This window comes from Dama dama, chromosome 26 (genome assembly GCF_033118175.1).
Source record: "Dama dama isolate Ldn47 chromosome 26, ASM3311817v1, whole genome shotgun sequence".
Taxonomy (NCBI): Eukaryota; Metazoa; Chordata; class Mammalia; order Artiodactyla; family Cervidae; genus Dama; species Dama dama.
The window spans coordinates 22829814-22857259 of record NC_083706.1 but is presented as its reverse complement, the minus strand read 5'-3'; the positions used below and the strand labels follow the sequence as shown (position 1 = coordinate 22857259).

General features: G+C 36.8%; 1 protein-coding gene across 1 annotated transcript in view; it reads right to left on the bottom strand.

Moving 5' to 3' along the window:
* The window catches only part of LAMA2 (laminin subunit alpha 2), a 659970-nt gene that overhangs the window by 300324 nt on the left and 332200 nt on the right, over positions 1 to 27446 (bottom strand). The window lies entirely within an intron of this gene.

Below are 27446 nucleotides of genomic sequence, written 5' to 3'. Positions count from 1 at the left end.
TTTCTTTAGGAGTAACCTTTATACGAACCTTACCTATCAATGGCAAGCCTGACACACATGTAAATTCATGCATTCTTTTTCCTGGTATTGCAGGCTTGCTGAAATAGGTTAATTTCCAGGGAACCAAACACAGCCCCTCCTGTCATTTTTCCTAGTGTGTAGCTTGAGCTTTACAATTCCCCAACAGAGAAGGATCTTTGCTAAAACTGGGAGATTTCTACTCATCGCCGAGGGTCACTCACTTTCTGTGGGTCTAAACGCTTCCAACAAAGACATCACTCCATTTCACAGGTACTTTACCTAGACTATAAGCTATGCTGGAGAATGTTGTTGGTCAAAGAAAAAGAAATAAAGCAGCAAATTTTATATCATGATAAAATTTAATCAAAATTCCCAAAGAAGATACACTTTCCCTTGTGCAATCAAATATGCTTAGTGTGAATGAATGCTGTCATCGTTTTTCATTACACAAAATTCTTTCCTTCCAACATGCATGCTGAACCCCATACAATGTATGCTTGAGGTTTATATTTGCTGACATTGACAGTAACCTTGTACAAAGGATTAAAAAAAAAAACAGGAAAGCAAGATCATTTACAGGACAGGAATCAACATTGGAACTTGAATGACAGACGATGCAAATGTTGCAGTGCTTTTCTAAAAAGTTCCACCCCAGCATTGTAAATAGACACTCAAAACAAAGCTGATGATTTGTATTCTGCCGTTTCCTCCTTACTGACAAGCAGAGGCCGAGCTTCGCAGAGCCTGGGCTCTCTGTGGCTTCTCATGGCAGACCCTGACCACAAAGCCACTTCTGGTGATGCTCCAGGTGGAGGAGGAGGAACCCAGATTCCTTTCAGAGTTGTTCCATTGGGAATAGAACACAGCTCGCCATGGCTGATTAAACAAGGTTTTTAAATCACAGCTTCTCAATGTCTTCTAAGAGCTCATTACAGAGAGCTCTATAAGGAACAAAAATTCAGAAAACTTTTATTTCCCTGCTCCACTGAAAAATAGCCCTATTTTAATGTCTTTTCATATCTAAAATAATAAATATCTGCCTGGACTATAGCACTTGGCATTACTGTGAGTAATGAGGTGTGAACCTACGTAAAAGTTTTTGGTTCTATTAAGATAAGCTTCCAAAATTACACAAAACATGCTTGTTCAAAAATCAACCAGACATTTTCTTAATGATGGGAGTCCAGAAAGGCATCAGCAAAGAATGTTTCATATATTTCAAAGAGGACTTAATCATTCAGAATTTCCTAAATTAATAAAAATATTTAATAGGAGGTAGGGATGAGTTTGGAAAAGACATTGGGGTATAATGTCGCAAACTTTTGAGCTTCTAAATGTATTTTGATTATTAAAATTTAGATTACATGCTATTATCCTTCTAGAACAGTTTTCCTTAAAAAAAGAAAAAGATCAAGGTAAATTAATTCTTAATTTCCTTAAATCAATTTAAGAAACTTAAAGGTAACTCCCATTTTGCCAAAGAAAAGAGCCAAAATGTAATCTGAATATCCCAGATGTTGAGACTCAACATGAAAAGAAAAATGTTTGATTAGTTACAATATTTGATTTGTCAGTATATTTTCCATACCTACTTATAACAAAGTCATATCATATATGAAGTAATATAATATTGAGAAAGTAATGAGGGTAGAAATGGGGGGGAAACAACAAATAACTACATAGAAAAAGAGAGGGGCCTTTTATAGGTCAATAATATACAGCACAAACAATGGAGCAGAATTCGTTCAACCTGTTCACCTGAGGGCTTATAGTAACAGTAGTAATGCTAATGAGAGATAGCTTTCTCATTCATATTTCATAAAACAACTTTTTTCTATACTCTTTCATGCATCTCTGATATTCATGCTTAGGCATCATTAGAACTGGTTTTTTAATCATCTAACAGTTTTCATGAGTGAATCTTTTTTGCTTCCACCTAGGTTGTGAAATAATAGGCAATTTTAAATAGATGCATGATATTGTTACCAGATGTTTTTTCCCCAAGCTACAAGTGTTCATTTCCATAATATTAAAATCATTGTCTATTTCATTCACCCTAAGGTATATACTGATGATATATTTCTATATAACTACTTAGTCAAGTAGTTATTTAAGTAATTTTTTAAAAAGCTTGTTTTAATATCATCCTTTAATTGAAAAACTGCATCTCCTAGGAATAGGGCTTCCTGCCTGCCTGCAATACAGGAGACTTGCGTCGATCCCTGGGTCAGGAAGATACCCTGCAGGAGGAAATGGCAACCCACTTCAGTATTCTTGCCGGGAAAATCCCATCCACAGAGAAGCCTGGCGGGCTACAGTCCACGGGGGTAGCAAAGAGTCCGACATATTGAATGACTTAGCACACCTCCTAGGGTTAATTATTTATTCTCTGCAGAAGGTGAAGCTCCAATACTTTGGCCACGGCAAAGAGCCGTCTCATTAGAAAAGACCCTGATGCTGGGAAAGGCTGAAGGCAGGAGGAGAAGAGGACGACAGAGGATGAGACGGTTGGATGGCAGCACTGACCCAATGGACAAGAGTTTGAGCAAGCTCTGGGAGATGGTGAAGGACAGGGAAGGCTTGCATGCTGCAGTCCATGCGGTTGCAAACAGTTGGCCACGACTGAGCGACTGAACCACAACAAAACTTTGCTTCTATTTATCCATCAACTGGATAATAATCTCTTTATAAGAAATGAAACCAAGCATTTCTTAGTATTGTTTCCAGCTAATATGTCTTCCCCAAAGGGTTCATATCACTGGAGACAGTCTTTGTAACAAGTCAGTTATTTGTTGTTCAGTCACTCAGTCGTGTCTGACTCTCTGCAACCCCATGGACTGCAGCACACAAGGCTTCCCTGTCCTTCACCATATCCTGGAGTATTGCTCAAATTCATGTCCATCGAGTCCATGATGCCATCCAACCACCTCGTCCTCTGTTGTCCCCTTCTCCTTCTGCCTTCAATCTTTCACAGAATCAGGATCTTTTCCAATGAGTCAGCTCTTTGCATCAGGTGGCCAAAGTATAGGAGCTTCAGGCTTAGCATCAGTTCCTCCCATGAATATTCAGGCCTGATTTCCTTTAGGATTGACTGGTTTGATCTCCTTGCAGTCCTGGGACTCTCAGGAGTCTTCTCCAACACCACAATTCAAAAGCATCAATTCTTTTTTTTTTTTTAATTTTTTTTATTAGTTGGAGGCTAATTACTTCACAACATTTCAGTGGGTTTTGTCATACATTGATATGAATCAGCCATGGATTTACACGTCTTCCCCATCCCAATCCCCGCTCCCACCTCCCTCTCCACCCGATTCCTCTCGAAACATCCCACCCTCGCCTTCTCCCAGAGAGTTCAAAAGTCTGTTCTGTATTTCTGTGTCTCTTTTTCTGTCAAAAGCATCAATTCTTTGGTGCTCAGATTTCTTTATGGTCCAACTCTCACATCCATACATAACTACTAAAAAAAAACATAGTTTTGATTAGATGGATCTTGGTTGGCAAAGTAATGTCTCTGCTTTTTAACAGGTTGTCTATGCTTGTCATAGTTTTTCTTCCAAGGAGCAAGTGTCCTTTAATTTCATGGCTGCAGTCACCATCTGCAGTGACTTTGGAGCCCAATTAAATAAAGTTATAAAAACTTCTTTCCTATGGAATATTTGTTTTCTGGAGGAAAAGCTATAAGTTGTCCTTTCAAATATAGCTTTGGATGAAGGCTTCTCTGTCTTCTCCATCTATATTCTGCTCCATACTCCAAATGCCATATTGACTTGGCTCTTTCACCTGCTTGCTTCTCCACCCTTCAATAATTCCTTGAATGTCCCAGTCTTCACTATCTCCATCAAATCAAATGTGCACAGAGCTGCAAGTCATCAACTGACTTTATTGTCTCCGCTAGCTATTATCTCTGGGCATTTGTTAGTTTTGCTGTCAAACTCTCAAGTATGGGGTATTACTTCATTTTCTTTACTTCTACTCATCCAACCTTACTTATTTGATCTACTGCAGCCTGCTTTCCACACTTAGAACTTCACTAACAGTATGTCTTGAAAGGTCATTTACCAGCTCTATCTGGCAACCACGGACGGGCTTTTGTTCAGTTCCATGTGATGTGTGATAATTCTTGAGATTCTTGACTCCTTGGTTTTCTACTGCACTAAACTTCTCTGATACTTCTTTCTCTGGAGTATGACAGAGGTACCTCTGTCTCCACTATAAATACATTTTTCTTTTCTTATATATGTACTCAGTATATGGCTGTTTCTAAGATTCCCTCCCTTTTTTGGTTATCCTTTCTTACTGACTTTCCATTCCTCTCATGGACTGAACTGTGTTCAGCCCTGGTTTCTCAGTCTGTATCTCCCATCCTGACCCACATTCCTGCATGAATCTGGTCATGGTGCCATAAAAAAGGTCCCCAAACTGGGAAAACAACAGAAACCCGAGCTCAAGGTGTCAGCTGGGAGAACCACCCTCAGCTGCCCACTTGCATCAATCAGTAGCATTCTACATTAATAAATCTACTTCTTGCCTATCAGAGAAAAGGAAAGATGTCAGCAAGGCTGGTTTCCTTTTAGGCCCCTCACCTTGGCTTGTAGATGGTCCTCTTTCTGCTGTGTTCTCCCACGATCTTCCTTCTGTGTCTGCCTATGTCCTCATTTCCTCCTCTTATAAGGAAAACTCATAGTGTATCAGGGACCACGTTAAGTGCCCCGTTTTAGCTTAATCAGAATAAAGGATCCTTTCTTCAAATTAGGACTTCAACATGTGCATTTCGGGGGGACAGTTCAGCCTCTAACAGTTCTGTACTGAATGATTGTTTGATAACATATCAAATACCCAGAATACCCGAAGTTTATTATCTGGCTCTTCCCAGGAAACAAACAAGTATTTTGCCAACCTCCATGAGTCACATGAGTCAAGCCACTGCTTCATTTCTCTGTTGTAAAGTGGAAACTATAGATATTGCATAATACTGTTTTCACTCTATTATTTATATCAGATTAGTGCCTCAGTCCTATTCCTTGAGATGCTTCTTGTCTAACTTTCTGTTCCCATTGCTATATCATACTCACTAGGTGCTCATCAAGCATTCAAATTCAATTCTCTGACTCTAGTCTTACTGGGGAAAGTTTAACCAACAGTTAGTACTGCTATTGCACTTCCTTAATGAAGAACCTGCCGTGGCCCTGAGATCTGTCGTATCATTGACGTTTCTGTGCAGTTTCAATACACTGTAGGATCTATCTGGCACCCTGTTCACCAGCTCCGCACACAGATGCCCCAGAGCACTGCAGTAAACTCACAAAGGCACAGGGGGATGCTACAAATGTTTGAAGGAAACAGAGAAATGCTACGTAGCTATTGGACAGCCCATAAGCAACTAGCTCTGGGTAGTTCACAATTTTGACAGATAATACCGTATTCCTCTAGGGGATAGTCTCAAAATTTTGAGCTATGTTTTTGTTTACTTGCATTTTCAGTCATGTCATATCTTTGTTAAGGAAAGTTTTCAGTGAATGTTGTGAATAAAAACCAAGTGTTGTACAAAAATTAATGTGTAGCAGAAAATAAAGGCAGCAGGGTCTCATCTGATTCTAGGTTTTGAGAATTTGAATATTACTCATCAAGAAAAACCCCATTAGTAAGTAACTGCAGTAATTTATGAAGAAAAGAAATCATCATATTGTTTAAATTTATGTGCATTATTTTTTAACGACTGCTAAGTTGCTAAATTACAAATATTTATTGTTGTTCAGCCCTAACTACTGTGGCACATTTCAGTTGATCTAGAAGGCAATGTGAAAAAAATATGGAGATGCTAAGTGAACTGACTCATTGGAAAAGACCCTGATGCTGGGAAAGATTGAAGGCAAGAGGAGAAGGGGATGACAGAGGATGAGATAGTTGGATAGCATCACCAACTCAATGGACATGAGTTTGAGTAAGCTCCGGGAGTTGGTGATGGACAGGGAAGCCTGGTGTGCTGCAGTCCACGGGGTCACAAAGAGTTGGACATGACTGGGCGACTGAACTGAAGAGAACCACAAGTTGAAAAAGTTTTGGAATTCCCAATCTAGCCTATTTTTATATCCATTCTGCTACTGATATTTACTTAAGGTAATTTTTCTGCTGAAATTCTCATTCTTACGGCTCTCTGACCACTGAAATGCTGCTTTTCTTTCTTTGCCTGGATAATATCCCTCTGGACAGAAGACTAGGAAGAAGAAACTCTTTCAGTGATGTTCTTAAAATCTACCAAGACATCAGCAGCAGCCACAAATGGTAAAAGAGCTAAAGGATTAAAAAAACAAAAACACACAGAACTCTGTATGAACCAACTCATCCCACAGCAATAAAGAATCCTAACAATACATCACACAACATTGTTGAGTTATGTGTACTGTGCGTAACTTAAGCTTTCCACAGTTTTGGACTTTGTAGACTTAATTATCAGTTTTATATTTGACATTTTCATATTAGTTCATCTTGGGGACAACACTGATTTCTCTAATTTTATGAAGCACTCCATATACAGAGAATAGATTTCATTTTCTCTGGCTATTAAAAACCAAGTTGTCATCATCTATTAGCTAGAAATATTTGCTTTCCCACAGGTAGAAATAAGTGCAATTCCAGTTTACTTTAGGGCAATTGTTATATGTACTGGATGGATTAGACTATATTTACCAGAGATGAAAACTGTATCTCTTTTAAATACAAAGAGAAAGTGAATTTAATGAAGATATTTCATTCCATAGGAGTCCCCAGAGACCTAGCCTTTTACTTTTCCCCCTAATTATGTTTCCCTGGTGGCTTAGAGGGTAAAGAATATGCTTGCAATGCAGGAGATCCCAGTTCAATCTCTTCCTAGGTGGGGAAGATCCGCCGGAGAAGGGAATGGCTACCCACTTCAGTATACTTAACTGGAAAATTCTGTGGGCAGAGGAGTCTGGTGGACCACAGTCCATGGGGTTGCCGAGTATCGGACACAACTGAGCAACTAACATTTTCACTTTTTCACTTATCTATGAATTAAAATTCTCTCTGCGGAGATTCAGATATCAAGTTGCGAAGGCACTGCCAGACCAAGGAGCAGCACCCATCCCTTCCTGGAGATGGTTCAGTGCTAAGCCCTTCACTCTCCTGATCCTCAATTTCACCCCATTAAGAAGAGAGCAACATAAGGAACTGTTTCCCACGAGGACCTGTTTTAATTCTACCTTCAGGGGAAAGAAACAGCTTGATTGCAAGTAACATTATAGCTACTATGCAATATATAACCTAATGTCACACATAATAATGTAGTGTGCAGGCAGCACATTGCATTAAAGATTTAATGAAGCAGGAACGTTTTCCCTCATGAGTGGAAAAGGCTGAAGTTAATTCATAAAGCTAAGCTTTATGAAAGTATTTTGTATTAAGTTTTGTGTGTTCTCTTTTTCCCCCAATTCAAGAAATATGCATGAATTGAGGGGTGAAGAATGGATGATCTACAGAGGACAATCTATCTGCAAGGAAATTTTTTCTCAGAAAAATAAGCCTGGAATATTTGGTTCTCTGATGTTAGAATATCATCATTCTTACTTCATGAAGTGGGGCGTAAAACCCAATATTTGCTTTTCTTACCAGAGCAAATATTTCAGGAGGGATATACTAAAATCAAAGGAGGGAAAGGCTTTATAATATTGAGCAAGATAAATGAAACATACCTGTCAATTTCAATTTAGTATCACAAAGTGGGCAGGTGATTTATCTTTCTAGATTCCAAGCCCCAAAGCTTTAAACTCAGAAAAGGGACTTCCTGTTTAAGTGTTTACTACTTCATTCATTCACGGAGATCTCTTTCAAAACAGAAGTGTCCTACTTCAGGACTTGTTCTGTTCTTCCATACATTTAGAACATTGCAATGAGAGCGCATTCTCTCCTTTCAGTTCAGTTCAGTCGCTCAGTCGTGTCCAACTCTTTGCGACCCCATGAACCACAGCACACCAGGCCTCCCTGTCCATCACCAACTCCTGGAGTCCACCCAAACCCATGTCCATTGAGTCGGTGATGCCATCCAACCATCTCATCCTCTGTCGTCCCCTTCTCCTCCTGCCCTCAATCTTCCCAGCATCAGGGTCTTTTCAAGTGAGTCAGCTCTCTGCATCAGGTGGCCAAAGTACTGGAGTTTCAGCTTCAACATCAGTCCTTTCAATGAACATCCAGGACTGATCTCCTTTAGGATGGACTGGTTGGATCTCCTTGCAGTCCAAGGGACTCTCAAGAGTTTTCTCTGACACCACAGTTCAAAAGCATCAATTCTTCAGTGCTCAGTTTTCTTTATAGTCCAACTCTCACATCCATACATGACTACTGGAAAAATCATAGCCCTAACTAGACGGACCTTTGTTGACAAAGTAATGTCTCTGCTTTTTAATATGCTGTCTAGGTGGGTCATAACTTTCCTTCCAAGAAGTAAGTGTCTTTTAATTTTATAGTACAATAATTACTAGAATAGACCAGATGCAAGAGGATGCTAAATTAGAAAACAGACAGAATTTACATGGGACATCATAAAGTTACATCATCTTTAATACATAGAAAGTGGACTTGGAGTGGTGGGTGTCAGATGGAGAAAATGTATTCTAGAAATGCTGCTTTGGAAGGGAAGAACCTTCTTTATGTATTCCAGGAGAAACATGGGGCGGGGGGGGAACTCTTGAGGAATTTTACTTTCTGCCTGCCTTATTTCTCCCTTTCTTTTTTTCCGTTTCCTCCTCTCTGCTTGCTTTTCCTGCCCTTTTTCCTCACTTTATATCTTCCCCTGCCCATCTCCCTCTCACCTTGCTTCTGAACTTTTTCCTTTTAGACTTGGTCACTTTCAACCTGATAAGATAATTCTGCACTCCTTTGTACTTGGTATCATCTAAAGTTCATACAAGAAGTAAGACAGAGAAAGATTAACATCATGTGATATTGTTTGCATGTGGAATCTAAGAAAAAATGGTACAAATGACTTATTTACAAGACAGAAATGGGGTCACAGATGTAGAAAACAAACTTATGTTTATATGGGAGTAAGGGGGGGGTGTAAATCGTGAGATGGGATTGACATATACATGCTACTACATCTAAAATAGATAATAAGAACCTACCATATAGCACAGAGAGCTCTACCCAATACTCTGTAATGACCTGTACGGGAACAGAACCTAAAAAAGAGTGGATATATGTGTGTGTATGACAGATTACAGCAGAAACTAGCCCAGAATTATAAATCAACTACATGCCAATAAAAATTAATTAAAAATATAATAAATTAAAAAATAAAGTTCATACGTAAGTTCAAAGCAGTGACAAAAATCATGATGCGATGGGGCTGAGGACAGAGCTCTGTGGCGGCCGCAGGAGACCCCCTCATTGTGCGTGATGCTGAGTCCCTCAGTCACGTCCAGCTCTTTATGACCCCAGGGACTGCAGCCTGCGAGGCTCCTCTGCCCAGAGGATTCACAGGCAAGAATACAGGAGGGGGTAGCCTATCCCTTCTCCAGGGGATCTTCCTGACTCAGGGATCGAATCCAGGTCTCCCACATTGCAGGTAGATTCTTTACCATCTGAGCCACCAAAGGAAGCCCATCCCTTAGTGTAACACTCACTCATTGACCGATCAGTGTCCCCGAGGCACAGTCCTTCAACTCCGTATGGAACTACCTAAGCTCATTTATTCTTCCTAACTCTCACCATGCCTTCCAAATTCTCACAACCTACCTCCGAGCCAGTATTCATATACAGTGTTTCCCATCAAATACTGCCGAGAGATATTTTTACAGTGTTCTCATTGGCAGAGGAAAGACAGAGTAATTGTGAGAGACACATCCCAAGGAATTAAGTAGTCAATATGAGATTCCCATATGAACTTTTGTTTAATTACTTATTCACTTGAATAATGCCTACCTATCTTCAGCATAAGCTTTCTGTCTCCTGTGTAACAAAACAAGGCCCAGTTATATTTTCCCTATATTCAGTTATGATTCAAAGCAAAAGGAATTATAAGAGTTTGATCAGGTAAGAATATTTCTGGTTGCAACTGAAAAGCAGACACTTAGTGATTTTCCTAGAACAAGAACACCAAAAGTTGAAGGATCAAAAAAAAAAAAATGATTTTTGCCTGCACTGTGTGGCATGTAGGATCTTATATGACCAGGGATAGAATCGGTGCTGCCTGCAGTGGAAACGCAGAGTCTTAACTACTGGGTCACCAGGGAAGTCCCCCAGGTCAAATTACTAAATACTACAATTAAATGGGTTAAATTTTTTCTACTTAATATATTTTGACAAACACCTAGATCCACTGAGGATACTTAAAAATATAAACATCTCATGAATAAATTCACTAAACATTACATAGAAGATGAAGAGCTTAGAAGCACAACATCCCAAACATAAATTAGCATTTAGTGTTTTCTCTAAGTTCTCTGACTTAAGACAACTACTTGCTATCTTGTGACATGCAGTGATCAAGTACTGAGTTGAAATAGTACAGTTTCAACAGATGTGCATGTATGGTAGCAGCCAATTCTCCAAACTATTTTTTGTTATTTTTTGTTAGTCCCAGTCTCAAAAATAGGATGTTTGCAACAGCTGTTTGTCTTCTGTTTACTTATTATGTTTGGATGGAAGCTTCTATTAGTACTCCTGCTGTGGGTTGGATTAATTTATGAGTAAATATTCAGTACAAAAAATACATGTAACACATAGTTAAACATTGATCTAATCAAATAAACCATAAATTATGGTTTTATATAAACATAAGTTTCTTATTGACTAGGGCTTAATTTTTTTCTTTAAAGTTCTCTGCCAAGGAAACAGAAACTGTTTCCTCATGATATACAACATTAATGTGATTAAAACAACAGAACCCATTTTAATCCAAGTTCCATTAAGTTAAAGAGAAACATACTTACTCTTTTCACATAAATGACAAATGAATGAAAACAAAACATACAATCCTTGTGGAAAATTTATGAAAACACTGTAAAAAGGAGTTACCAACATTGCTATTTCCTATGTGAATGAGAATTTTAGTTAATCTTTCTCTTACTGCTTAAGTATCTTGTCTTTTAAGTATATTCATTACTTTGGATAGTACGACTATTGTATAATCTTTTCCCTTCTTATTGCAAAAATAGCAACAATTATAATAAACATAGCCTTCCTTTTGCTCATAGACAATTCTAACAGTTTGTATGTTTAGCAACACTATGGTTGTAAGTGCTGTGTGTTTAAATAAGTTCAATTAATTTTAGGTTATATTATTTAAAAAGAGGTTATTTTGAGATAGTCGTCAATTTACTTCCCCAAAAGCAGAAGCCAGGACACATCTTGGAATATTATTTTGACTTGAGGCTAAATTGATCTACCACTATCTCCTTTTCTTTCTTCTTTCATTCGTGATCTCTGCAGGTGATTCTTTATTACAAGCAGAAGCTGATTATGAATTTTAGAAGAAAAGATTCCCAAACGTGCAGTGGAAACTAAGTCACACCCCAGAGAAGAATCAACAGGCTAATAAAATACCTTTAAGTATCTTCTTCCAGAAAGAACAGATAAAGGGCTGTGTTAGTTATCTGACATGTCTATTAATATAGGAGTCAGTTCTGAATCACACAAAAAGATCAAACCCATTCCTGGAGATTTTCCATATCTAATTTTGGATTCTGGTTCTGCCTTTAAATTGCTGTGTGGCCTTTGGGAAAGTTATTTATGCCTTCAGAGTCTCAGTTAATTTTCACTTAAATGAGCTGAATTACACCTACCTCAGAATTTTGTTCTGAGGATGAAATGAGAAAATTCACATTAAATTCCTCATCTAGTACTTAGCACATAATATATTTTAATAAATGTTACATGCTATACTATCTTTTCAGAATTAAATATATACAAACTTCACACTAAAAGACCTAATAATATTTATTTCATGATTTTACATTCACTTTAAAATTTGAGGATTTTCTTAATAACATTTATTTCACAATTTTACATGCACTTTAAAATCTGAGCATTTTTGGAGTGTCACAATGATGGCAGGATTCAGGTCTTATTCACGTTTTAATGTTTCTCTCCAGTATTCTGCATAAGTATCTCACAGACAGTAGATAGTACATAAATATCTGTGAATTTTAATCAAATTCTATGTCATATATCATTTCAATATTTTATAGATGGAGAAGTTATTAAAAAAACTTGGAAAATTTATACTACTCCATGAGATAACTTTCAGTTCTTATTAAAGTAGGTCTTCAGTGGTCTCTCTATTATCTCAATCAGTCCTAGAAAACAAACCAAACTAGATATGCCTATTTGAGCTTTTTAATGATTTGAGCTTACCACAGGAACTTACTGTACTGCTGACTGGCAAAGAATACGTGCATTTGTTTTAAAATAAGGAACCTTTAGCATTGGGAAGTTTGATCTGCAGTTGAAGGGAAAAATCAATATTTAAGTCATTTAGACATTTACACACAGGAAGCAACTATATGCCATTACTTCTCATTAGCTTCTATGTGCTAGGATAATAGTGCAATTTCCAGTGCCCACAAATACATATTTTATAAGCCACAAACACATTTTCAATATGCTCTGATAAATTGGCAAACAACCTACTCTCTGTATTAAGAAGATACCTAGCATACAGATTAAAGGAAGCAGTGATCCAGCTGCGATCATAGCCAGTCAGAACACATTCTTGACGTCACCGTTTAAGAGAGTAGTTGACAAATTAGAGTTCATTCAAAGAGGAATGACGGGGATGGTGATGGCTCTAAAAGCTGAGCAAAAGGTTTAGAAAGGTAATGGGAATGTCTGACCTTATAAGAAAACACTAGGGAAAACATGATTGTTTTCACAAATGGTTGAAGGTCTAGTGTGTACCACAGGTAGAAAACTTGCTCTGTTTGTAGCATGGAACTTGAGCCTATAAAAGGAAGTGAGGGGAAGGAGTACTGCTTGGTTATGTGTAAAAATTAACATAATACCTAGAAAATGAAATGAACTACCTTATTGAAAATGGGATGAACTACCTTGTAGGGTATTCACAGCCCTGAAGATATGTGAATAGAGGTCCATCCGTTGGGGAAGATGGAGGAGAAATGCCTCCACTTCTGAAAGGTTAGCTTAGATCTGAAATCACTAGGCAACTTGCAATTCTACCATGATGTTTTACAGCTATTTTATTATTAATAATAGTTGGGTTGATTAAATACCAGGGTAAGTAAGCCTTTGCAATTTCTACTGTAGAACACCAGAATACTACTAGCTTTATGTACATCTGCTTCACGCTCTCTGATTTTAGAGATACAGAATTAATAGGAGAGCAGCACATTTTGTTAAGAGAAAACTGCTTGTATACATAAGTATCGGAGAGACAGAAAGGAATAGTGGGGGAAAAGATCATGATCTGGAGCTAAACTTCTGAGGGAGAAATAGTCCTGCCACTTACTAACTGAGTATGGTGGTGGTGGTTTGGTCGCTAAATCACATCCGACTCTTGTGACCCCATGGACTGTCCACTAGGCCCCTCTGTCCATTGGATTCTCCAGGCAAGATACTGGAGTGGGTTGCCATTTCCTTCTCCAGTTAACTGAGTATGACTAGAGCTAACTACTTAATCTCTCTGTCTCAAATCGTCATCTGAAACATGGACATGATACAACAGTAAATGCCTCACAGAGCTGTGTAAGAATTCAAGTGAATGGTCCAGGACAGTGCATGACATTTCACAAGTGTTGAATAAAGGTTAGCTGCTATTCTTGTTCTTGTTGCTATTATGTAAACAATACCCAAAAGTTTGTAACCATCCAGAGCAACACATGGACATCACCAGATGGCCAACACCGAAATCAGATTGATTATATTCTTTGCAGCCAAAGATGGAGAAGCTCTATACAGTCAGCAAAAACAAGACGGGGAGCTGACTGTGGCTCAGATCATGAACTCCTTACTGCCAAATTCAGACTTAAAGTGAAGAAAGTGGGGAAAACCACTAGATCATTCAGGTAAGACCTAAATCAAATCCCTTATGATTATATAGTGGAAGTGAGAAATAGATTTAAGGGACTAGATCTGATAGAGTGCCTGATGAACTATGGATGGAGGTTCACGACATTGTACAGGAGGCAGTGATCAAGACCATCCCCAAGAAAAAGAAATGCAAAAAAGCAAAATCGCTGTCTGAGGAGGTCTTACAAAGAGCTGTGACAAGAAGAGAAGTAAAAAGCACAAAAGGGAAAAGGAAAGATACACCCATTTGAATGCAGAGTTCCAAAGAATAGCAAGGAGAGATGAGAAAGCCTTCCTCAGTGATCAATGCAAAGAAATAGAGGAAAACAACAGAATGGGAAAGACTAGAGAGCTCTTCAAGAAAATCAGAGATACCAAGGGAACATTTCATGCAAAGATGGGCTCAATAAAGGACAGAAAAGGCAGGGAACTAACAGAAGCAGAAGATATTAAGAGGAGATGGCAAGAATACACAGAAAAACTGTACAAAAAAGATCTTCACGACCCAGATAATCACGATGGTGTGAGCACTCACCCAGAGTCAGACATCCTGGAATGTGAAGCCAAGAGGGCCTTGGGAAACCTCACTATGAACAAAACTAGCGAAGGTGATGGAATTCCAGTTGAGCTATTTCAAATACTGAAAGATGATGTTGTGAAAGTGCTGCACTCATTATGCCAGCAAATTTGGAAAACTCAGTAGTGGCCACAGGACTGGAAAAGGTCTGTTTTCATTCCAATCCCAAAGAAAGGCAATGCAAAAGAATGCTCAAACTGCCACACAACTTCACTCATCTCACACACTAGTAAAGTAATGCTCAAAATTCTCCAAGCTAGGCTTCAGCAATACGTGAACAGTGAACTTCCAGATGTTCAAGCTGGTGTTAGAAAAGGCAGAGGAACCAGAGATCAAATTGCCAACATCCGCTGGATCATCAAAAAAGCAAGAGAATTCCAAAAAAATATCTATTTCTGCTTTATTGACTATGCCAAAGCCTTTGACTGTGTGGATCACAATAAATTGTGGGAAATTCTGAAAGAGATGGAAATACCAGACCACCGGACCTGCCTCTTGAGAAACCTGTATGCAGGTCAGGAAGCAACAGTTAGAACTGGACATGGAACAACAGACTGGTTCCAAATTGGGAAAGGAGTATGTCAAGGCTGTATATTGTCACCCTGCTTATTTAACTTATATGCAGGGTACATCATGAGAAATGCTGGATGAAGCACAATCTGGAATCAAGATTGCTAAGAGAAATATCACTAACCACAGATATGCAGATGACACTACCTTTATGGCAGAAAATGAAGAACTAAAGAGCCTCTTGATGAAAGTGAAAGAGGAGAGTGAAAAAGTTGGCTTAAAACTCAACATTCAGAAAACTAAGATCATGGCATCCGGTCCCATCACTCCATGGAAAATAGATGGGGAAACAGTGGAAACAGTGGCTGACTTTATTTTTTCGGGCTCCAAAATCACTGTAGATGGAGACTGCAATTATGAAATTAAAAGACGCTTACTCCTTGGAAGGAAAGTTATGACCAACCTAGACAGCATATTAAAAAGAAGAGACATTACTTTGTCAACAAAGGTCCATCTAGTCAAGGCTATGATTTTTCCAGTAGTCATGTATGGATGTGAGAGATGGACTATAAAGAAAGCTGAGCACTGAAGAATTGATGCTTTTGAACTGTTGTGTTGGAGAAGACTCTTGAGAGTTCCTTGGACTGCAAGGAGATCCAAGCAGTCCATCCTAAAGGAGATCAGTCCTGGGTGTTCTTTGGAAGGACTGATGCTGAAGCTGAAACTTCAATACTTTGGCCACCTGTTGTGAAGAGCTGACTCACTTGAAGAGACCCTGATGCTGGAAAAGATTGAAGGCAGGAGGAGAAGGGGATGACAGAAGATGAGATGGTTGGATGGCATCACTGATTCAATGGAGATGAGTTTGAGTAGATTCTGGGAGTTGGTGATGGACAAAGAGGCCTGGTGTGATATGGTCAATGGGTTCCAAAGGGTTGGACACGACTGAGCAACTGAACTAAAATGAACTGACAGCAATATTCTCTGACTACCACAACACTGCAACAAATCAGTATGATCTGGATATTTTTAAGTTTGAAAACAAACATTTGCCACATTTTTAAGTAAGATACTACGTTGCCATTTAGATGCTAAGTTATGTACTACTCTTTTGCAACCCCATGGACTGTAACTCACTAGGCTCCTCTGTCCATGGGATTTCCCAGGCAAGAATACAAGAGTGGCCATTTCCTTCTCCAGAGGATCTTCCCCACCCAGGGATCGAACCCACGTCTCCTGTATTGGAAGGCAAATTCTTTACCACTCAGCTACCTCGGAAGCCCTGAGGAAGATATACAGAACATAAAACTATGGTAGGTCTCAAAAATCAAGGGACTCAATTACTAAGCCTTATGTAATCAAGCAAACATTTATATGAAACTTTAGAATTTCAGTAACACTTCTGGCACCATTTTGTTTGCTCTAGAAAAATCTTGTATTATTGTTGTTGTTATTTATCTCATTTTAAAATAACTTTTTAATTGGAGGAAAGTTGCTTTACAATATTGCACTGGTTTCTGCTGCACAACAATACAACCATAATTAGGCTGGGTTCCCTGGGTTATATGGCAACTGCTCACCAGCTCTCTATGTTACACATAGTAGTGCTTATTTGTCCATTCATCCTACTGTCTCCACAACCCCCCCAGAGTGAAGTCAGAGAGAGAAAAACAAATACTGTATATTGTTGTTATTATATGATATACAGCGGGAGATGAAGGCTTCAAGAGGTTAACCTATTCAAAGTCATACTCTAGTGATGCCGAGATGCAGCCTTGATTTATGCTTATCTTTTCAATTCAAGACTCTACCTCGGGAGGTGGGAGGGGGGATCGGGATGGGGAATACATGTAACTCCATGGCTGATTCATGTCAATGTATGACAAAACCCACTGCAATGTTGTGAAGTAATTAGCCTCCAACTAATAAAAATAAACGAAAAAAAAAAAAAAAGACTACCTCTCCCACCTCTCTCGCGCTCACTCACACACACACACTCACACACACAGACACACTCGGTGAGCATGGGATGTATAATACAAAGATCTTTTGCTCCAGAATAAAACTGATCCACTCTACAATCTTAGTCCATACAATTACTGTGTGACTTTGGACAGATTAATTCTGTAGTATACATAGTGCTATGTCTCAAAGAGAATGAAACTACCTACCTTGAAGGGTTTTTATAAAGAATTCACATGAGAAACTATGTAAATCCTATTCTCAATATTTATATCAGGCATATTGAATTTATTCAAACAGAGTCTCATTTTCTCTAATAATTATTCTGGAAATTAAGCAAGTTTAAAATAAGTTTGTTAATTGGAGTCTAAATGCTTGTGTAGGAAAGAAAAGATTATTTTTCTTAAAGATGAACATATATTACCTTCATTAATAATGAGAAGAAAATAAAGCAAAACTTTTTCTAAAATAGCATTTTTCACTCATTGAATATCCAGATGTTTAATAACACATTCTATTAGTGAAGAGCTTACCCACATTGGTGGTGTATATCTACAGTCTATGGGGTCAACTTGTAACAGCAAAAGCACAAATGCACATACAACTTGATATGCAATTTTACCTCTGGAAATTAATCCAACAGTGATACTTGCACATGTAAGATATAGCTAAGCATATGATTATTCATTGCAACAATGTTTGTACTAGAAAAATATTGAAAGCGGACTCATGTCCATCAATAGTGATCATTAATAGACATAGTAATAATGAAAATAATGGAGATGGCAAATACTCTGCAATGTGGCTTTACATATATTAACTAATTTAATTCTCAAAATAATATTCATACAGCCATATGAGATAGGCATATTGTGATAATTAGTACATTTATTTTGAAGATGAGAAAACTGAAGCACGGAATGATTACATAAATTCCTCAAGGTTATAAAGTTGGCAGGTGGTAAAACCAGGATTTGAACCTCACGATCTGGCACTAGAGTCAAAATTTAACCTCTTATGATTGCTGAACAAATTTGCATGCATCTGTTCAACAAAATAAAACTAACCAAAAATTGTATGTATACAAGTATGTACATATATACATTTCTATAAAGGGAGGAAAAAAACCTTTATTCATTAATATAGAATTATCTTTATTATATTAAGTAAAACTATAATCTGCTTTTTTAATAGGTTTGCCATACTACCACTTGTATAAAATGAGAAAAATTATGTATCTATGCATTTATAACATATATACATGAGAAGAAATGTAGAAATAGGGAAGATAAGTGTTACCCCAAAATACATGGTAGTTACTATTTTGATACTATTTATTCTTAATTTATCAGATGACATAACTAACAGTCTCATCATCACTAGCTGAAATATCTGACAGAGGTCAAATATTTGTGATTTAAGTACCTGCAAAATGGCTGTGGTAACCAAGTAGAAAGTGTGTTTTATTAAGACTGCTTTGAAAATATATTTAGAGGGGTTTCGAGAAGAGTAACACTAAGAAAATACAAAAGAAAGAAGTCAGGAGACTTGAGTGTTGGCTAGCCCCGCTGCAACCAGATGTACAATTTAAAAACATTTGTTTCTGAGGAACAAAACCACACTCTGAATATGAAAGCAAGAAGAGGTGACATAATGTGTCAGCTCATGAGTATTTCACAGAAGTATGACTTCACAAATATTTATCTGAAAGAGCTTTAGAATCATCATTTTTCCTGTGCAAATTTTAATGGTTTTCCTATTTTACCATATTGTTTTGAGATTTCTATGAAGTAATAGTTATATAGTATATTTTGGAGACTACATACATGTAACATTTTTATTATTTGATACTTTCAGTCCTAAAATTCTGACTTAAATGACCACGGAAATCTGATATATCAGACTTCTTGCTTCATTAGTGAAAGCCTCTAACATGCAGAAATGATTGCATTCAAGTAAATATATCACACAATATTTTAGATCTGCCTTGCCCTCATTGCTTTTTGTTTTTAATAGATAAATCATTAGATTAAACTACCCACCACCTGAATCCACAAATTTCATCACACATATATCAAAATATGTCAAACTATGGACTCCTTAACTCAAAACAAAACTAAAAAAATTCCAGAAGACAGGGAAACACAATAGCCAAAATTTCAAAATAAAACTTAGTATTCCTTGTAAGATATTGAAGAAAGTTTGTGATTTTTCTACAAGTTCCCCAATTCCAATAAACTGTAGGTACCCTTTTATAACAAAGGGAGTACAAACAGTGTTCCTTACTATTTTCTAAGAAAACAGAGTTCCTGCCATACAAAGGCAGACAGACCCTCAGGACACTCCAAAATTTCTGCTCAGAGTTCAAAGAGGGGCATAAAAGCAGTCCCATCAATCACAACATGAAACACACACTTTCTCACACTCTCACAGGGGTGCAAATATTTATGCAGCTTTGGACACTCATTTTCCTCACACAAATTCACATCAGCACAGCAACTGTATACTTTTCTGGGTGAGGGGCAACATTTATACAGTCTTTGAACTTTAGCATACTGCATTGAATTTTGTAACACTTACTTTGTTTTATATATACTATTTCTAAAGGTTTCAACATCTCTGTTCTTTCTTCTCAATCATAACTGAACATCCCTCCCACACAGACCAGCTGTTTCTCTACTCTGAAGAAGACAAGTGATTTAACATCATAAATACCAAATTGCATCTCAAGGTCAGAGTCAAAAGCTTTTATGTCTCATTAATTTTTAGGCTCCTCATCAGTTTTTCTCAGTGAGCTACCATTTATATCATGGTATGCAGAAAAGCATGGGACATGTATTATCAGTTAAAACAGAAGGCTATCTCCAGCTACTAATGACTAATATAAAACATTTCCAATTAAATGTATAGTACCCCATATACTTTGTAAATGGCAATAGCAAAACTTCATAAGCTTTCTGGTCCATTTAACAGCATCTTCTATTCCCCCTGAGGGAGAAGAAGAAAAACACCTCTTTGAATTAATCTATCCCTGAACTGCTGAGACATAAAAATGCGGACCTTTCTCTCCTAAATCAGATCATTTAGGCCACTCATGTAATTCTTGAAAGTGACAGGTTTAATTTTAAATATTATATGTTTTTTGGAAATTCACTAAAAGTAGGTAAAAAGAAAAGCTATATGCATCACTGTCTGATCTACAGCACTCATTTATCCAATTATGAGTAAGCAAAAGTTTGATAACATGAAGAACCTCCCATCACTTAAATCTACAGCAGTATTTCTGAAAGATATCACATATGAAGAAGTTGATGGAAAATCTTACTGACCTCATTTATTCCTCACCAACAAAAAGACTTGATATGTCTTTTAGCCCTCAAACACTTATTTTATCATAAAAATGGGCCAGAGAAGATATGTGATCTGCCCGAGACCACAGTGTAAATAATGGCAGTGATGCTGGCTTCTGGTTTCAGTTCTGTGTCTCCACAGGTGTTCAGAGATACTATCACTTATTTTTAAATCTTTAATAACATTTATTTGCTAATGTTTACATTTTCTCTCCTCATCTTTCAAAACTTGTCATGTATTAAAGTCTATTATTACTACAATTGTTTGCTCACATATCAACTAAAAAGTATCAAGGAGCACACGGTGAGTCTTCCTCAAACACAAGAAGAAATTCCTAAAACTAATGGCATAGTTTTAATTATAACAAAATAAGCCAAGGGTAAACTAATAGTATGTACCGTTTCATATCTATAAGACAACATTTAGAGCATTTCTAACAATCAAGTAATTATAAGAAAATATACTAACCATTTATTTAAAATTGTAAATTAAAAAAAAAATAAATAAAAATAAAATAAAATTGTAAATTTAAAAAGCAAATAGTTAAACATAGAACAAGAAATTTCACTATTTCTAAAAATGTTATCAAATCTGACAGTATACTTTAAACACATTAAGTTCATAAATGAGAGGAAAAAGAACATCCAGGCAAAATATTTCTTATGCAAGGTAATTTACATAATAATTTTTTAACAAATTAATGCCATAATAGACATTTTTAGAATTGCATTACATTTAGTTAATGAGAATTGAAGAAATGTTAATGTGTATCATAATCATCAGGACAGCACATTCATCATTTCATTAACTTTTTCTATCTTATTTTTTACATCTGACATTCAAGAAAATTTGATCATTTTTCTGAAATAAATAAAATTACATTACAACTTTAGTTATTATTGGGTAATTCAATAAATCCATTTTTACATATGGCTTGGCCCTATGCAAAAGTATGTGTAACTCTAAGGATATAGCAAAAAAGAATCATGTATTTCTATTTTGGTGTGATTTATAAAATGAGAATCTTTTTTAACATCAAGGTAGGAGGATAGAAAAGCCTGATAGCTTTGTCAAGGATGAAAAAGGCAGTGTGAAGCAAAGCTTGCTCCTTTGGAGGGGTGCTCATTATGCACACACAGCTCTTGAGGAAAACAGAAGAGCACCAAGACTCTTTGAGTCATCCTCTGAAAGCTCACTGGTCCCTCACCATGACTTGCTAAAAGTAAAACAAAACAGTCCCAAACTCTGGACACTCTAGGAGCATAATAATTCAGAAGAATCCATTATCTTTTTTTTTTTGTCCACAAACTCTGTTCATTATATTAGGTATACTGAAATACCTAATGCTTATATTCTTCCAGTTCAATTGGTTCTAAGTTTCCCAGACAATGGAATATGCTTGCTTGTCAATCATGTCAATGTGAGTGTTCAATTGTGAATATAAAACATACTCAGCTGAGTCAGCACATTCTTGTAAAGCCTGGAATTATGAAATTTTTTTTTTTAACATTTCAGAGGTGTGTTTAAAATTTTACTTCCAGCTTTTAAATCATATATTTTATCTAAAATAAACTAGAATAAGTTAAGATTAATTTAGTTTTACTGCATTTCATTCATTCAAACACACAGGACACAATTTGCAGTAGGTAAATTTAGAGATGAACTCACTTGAGTACATTGACCGGTTTTTCTTTTATTTATATAATTTCATAAAGACATAGAGTCAATGATCAGTTTTATGCCTGCTAGTAAATGCCCAGGTGACTTAACACTTGAATGCTTAAAACACATTCCATGTAACTGATTTTCTATATAGCATGAAAGTATATACATAGTTAGTAATGAGCAGATTAACTGACTTTTTCACATCAATATGGTTTAATTTTAAAAAATGCAGTGATTTCTCAATTGTTCATAAATGTACCTTCCCAAATAAACATTTTGCTGCTTTAATAAAACATACTTATTCAATTCAAACTATATTCACATTAATGGATTTCTAATCACAAAAATAGCTCCAATATAACATGTGTATAGAGCAGAAATACCATTACTGCATTATTTTTTCAATTTATCTCCCATTTTTGTTACACTTTGAATATCCTTACTCTGTGATATAAGTGAAAACACAAAAGTCAGCAAGAGGTGCCCTCTGAGAAGCTTCTACATAAAAACAAACAGATTGGTAGAATTATGATGATGAATGCTTCATCTTTTGGGTTTTTGCCTATATATGTGTATACATCATCTAAAATGGCTGAATATTTGGACAGTAATTACTTCAGGCTTTTCTAATGATAAAGATAGCCTTTTTTACATAACCTTCATATTCCCAGGCCTCACGAACCTATGGATAGAAATGAGGTCTCACTGACATTGGGTTCAATAAAGATAATCTTAGACCTCTTTCCTTTTCAAAGAAAATCTGTTCTAGACCCTCATTATGACATCTCTTCTTTATGTGGCTGCTGGTGCCCATAGTAGAAACCCAGATTCCTGCAAAATTGCTGTTAGTCTCTGGATATCAAACCTGCTCTTGGTCAGATTTGGAGAAAATGGGCTTTTCCTCTGCCCTGTTTCACAATTTGTCTCATAACACTTTTCACAAGAAAGTATCTTCCTTATTTTCAGTCCTCCACCTTTTTCTCTACTGTAATGAGGATTCAAACACCAGTTTCTCGTGACCCTCCAAGAAGGTGAGAGAGAAAAAGGGACAAAAACTGTGCCATCTTTGCTATTGATTTTTTCATCCCATTATTTCTTCCTTGTTTTTTGCACAAAATTACTTCCACCCCCTCCTGTCTAAAAATACAAGCAAACACATATATTATGTTAGTTTCCAATTGTTGTCATAAGAAACTTGGCTGGAAGCAACACAAAATTATCATCTCACAGTTCTCTAGGTGAGAATTCCAATATGGGCCTCACTGAGCTAAAATGGCTAAATCATGGTGTCAGCCAGACCATATTCATTTCTGGAGATCCTAGGGGAGAATCTACATCCTTACTCATCAGTATTGGCAGAATTCAGTTCTTGTGGTTATAAAACTAAGGTCCCCATTTCTTCACTAGAGATTAACAAAACCCGTTCTCAGTTTCTAGACAATATCTCCATTCCTTGGCCCAAGCACCCATCCTTCTTCAAAGCCAGCAATAAGGGACAGGATCTTGTTCATGTTTAGAATATCTCCTTCCTCTTCCTCTATTGTCACATCAATCTGACCTCCTTTTTTGCCTTCCTCTTCTACTTCTGAGGCCTCATGTGATTAGACTGGGCCCACCTAGATAATTCAAGATAATCTCCCCATCTCAAAGTCCTTAAATTTAATCACATTTGCAAAGAACTTTTTGCCACATGAAGTAAATTTCATAGGTTCTGGGGATTAGAATGAGGACATATTTGAAGGGGTCATTTTTGGCCTATTATACATATCATTCAATATAAAGAAATTCCTCAGGGGTCACTGGTCACCAGCTCTGCAAACAGACTGAGAATTCCAATTTGGAATCAAGCACTGTAATATTGAAATAATAAAAATAAAACATGGGGGAGGGGAGATATGGAGAAAGAAAACAGGAACTTGCAATTATAGATTTCATTCTAAGATACAGAATGGCTGCACAATTTTCAGGAAGCAATAGGAACTAACAGATTAAATCATAACACCCAGAAAAGGAAGGCTTACACTGAAAATTCTGACAGGTTTCTAACATAGGACAGCAGACCTAGCAGACACAGCTATAATAAGATACATATACTTTCCCTATGTATCTAATGACATTTTGCTGAGTTTCAAGCAGGAATAAGCTGAGATCTCCTTCAAATATAAATTATGTCAAAAGTAAGACTTAAACTCCAAAATAAATTTAGTAAAACTTAAAGTGACTTTTCTAAGCCTAGCACATATAGACACAAATTAGGACTCTACTATACACAAACTGTGTGATGACAATATTCTGCCAAACGAGGAAATGTCTTTTTTAAATAGACAGCTATATTTTTCATGTTATTGAGCTTAAAAAGAAAGAACATTGTAGAATGCATTTCAATCAAGGGCACCTTAGTGACCACTATTATTTTTATATCATTTTTCTGCAATGTATTTGGAAGTCTATATATATATATGTATATATGTATTCATATATTCATTTGAATCATGTATTCATTTACAAGTAAATGTCACTAATATCTAATGGAATGCTACTTCAGTGGCTGAACATTTTCTTTAAGTAGTTGAATCATTTTAATCTAAACACTCTGGAGGGCATAGACTCCCATTGGCTGGCTTTTTGTTAAAAAAGTTTAAGCTCTCCATTTTAATCACCATTGTAAAGAGGAAAGAGGAAGGAGTACATGAGCAGTTTGAGGAAAAAAAGACAAAGGATAAAGTGTGTTTATTCCTGGAAAAAAGAGTGTACTCTCCAATGCTGCTTTATCAGCCTGAAATTATTCAGTGTCAACATATATGAATGAAAAGTGAGCAACTGTACATAACTTTGCAAACCATTCCTCCATCCCCCAAGTAATAAGCACATTTTAAAATCATTTGCTATATAATAATGATAATACATACTTCAGAGGATTACGTGAAGATAAAATAAGATAATGTAGGTAAAACAATTGGCACTATGCAATATACACATGTGAACACAATGAATTTCAGATATGACTACTTATTAAATCCCAGTTATTACTGTTATTAGTATATGTATTGAATAAGACAATTGCTTAAATATTTGGTAAATATTCTGGCATGTATAATTTCAAAACATTCACCTGTATTTTCCTTGATGTCATATTTTGTATTGGATACAACAAATAGATGATTGGCTTGGTTTCTGTATGGCTACCCACTCCAGTATTCTTGCCTGGAGAATTCCATGGTTAGAGGAACCTGGGTGGGCTACAGTTCATGGGGTCACAAAGAGTCGGACACAACTGAGTGACTGACACTTTCTTCTCACTTACTCCAAAGTAGCTTTGTTTTGAGGGGGCATGTAGAAAAAAAAAAAATCCATTTCAAAAAAGAAGAAAAGTAAATGAGGTTAAAAAACTGTTCACAATTACTTTTCCTTTGATTTTGGTGAAGAGATACTGGTATTTAGTGTCTGGGGGGGATCAAGGATACTAAATATTTTATATTGCCTTATATAGTCCCATAAAACTAAGATTTCTTTATTTTAGGTTTTGTCTTACCTAAAACACCAATAATACTTTAGAAGGAGGGGAAAATGAGGAAGTGTATGGCCTGAGACTTTTCTATCACCATCTTGAACTCCATGGCCCAAAATTTTAATCTCTCCATTGCATACAATCTCAACTCCCTTGCCTTTCTCTAGTTTCACTGTATTCTCTTGGCTAATTCCACCTTAGTTAAACCCAACTCTCCATCTTCTTTGTATCTGCAACTGTTGAATATGACTTCTCTTAAGAAACACATACCATCTTGTTGACTGAACATGCCTCAAATTTGTGATCACTAAACTCATGTGACTCTTAGGTACTGCCTGGTCCATTTTCCTTGGTTGCTATTTCATATTTTCTCCTTTCTTCTCAAAACTCCAAACTCCTCCTCCCATATCTTCATGCTCAAATATTTTCTATTTTTCTAAGAACATGAAGGCCAAGGGAAGAAAACTTCAATCCTTCCAGAACCACTTCAATTCATATCCAAGCATATATGTATGTCTCTATTTTCTTCCTAGAAAGAGAAGTCTATGCCTGCTATCTCTAAATCCTTTCTCGTCATTCTCTCATAAATCCATCCCAGTCAATTTTTCATACCTATCGCTCTATAGAAAGTTCATTTCCAAGGTCACCAGTAGCACCCATTGCTAAATTCAATGGTTAATGCTCATTCTGCACCTTATTTGACCCATCAGTAGTATTTGATAGAGTTGTGCACTCTTAATTAACTCAATTGGCTTTCAATACTCCTCCCTCCTAGTTTTCTTTCTATCTTTAAGGCCAATCCTTCTTACTCATTTTTTTGGGCTTCTTCTCACTTTACTAGAGCTTCCCTGGTGGTTCAGAGGGTAAAGAGTCTGCCTGCAATGCAGGACCTGGGTTCGGTCCCTGGGTCGGGAATATCTCTTGGAGAATGAAATGACAACCCGCTCCAGTGTTCTTTCTTGGAGAATCCCATGGACATAAGAGTCTGGCAAGCCCCAGTCCATGGGGTCACAAAGAGTCAGACATGACTGAACAACACTTCACTTCACTTTACTAACATTTAAGTTTTGGGGTGCCCAAGGCTCAGTCCTCAGCCCTTTTCTCTTACCTCTCTTTTCTCATCTTCTTGGTTATCATATCTAGTTTCCAGGCTTAAATAACATCCATACAGAAGATGAAAACATTTTAAAAATTAAGTCCAAATTCCCTCCCTTCCCTACAGACATATAAACATGCACACTGGACTTCTGACATGTATCACAATTACCACCTTAACATTTCTCCTTGGATATCTAAAAGGCTTTTCTAACTTAAAAGGACCAGCTAGACTGAGCTGCTAATCTTCCTCACTATTCTTTCATCTGTTCAGACTCATAACTTTGAAGTCATTCTCGATTCCCTTTTTCTAAAATGTTCCACAAATAAACTGCCAGCATATCTTTTTGGCTTTACCTTCAAAAGATATCCATAATCAAATGAATCAAATTACTCTTCATTATTCCATTGCTACCACTCGGGTCCAGGCCACCATATCTACTGACACACGGATTGCAAAGCCTCTGGTCTCCCTATTTCTGTCCTTGTCCTTTTCATTCTGTTTTCAATGTAACAACCACATTGACCCTTCAACAATCACATTGAAAGATACATCAGATAATTACACTTCAGTATTCAAAGCACTCCAACGGCTTCCCACTTCATTGTGAGAAAAATTCAAAGACATTATAATGACAAAAAGTCCTGCAAGAGTATCCTTATCCCCATCTACTTTTATATTCACTCTCACTCACCCCATTCTGAATATGTTTTAAC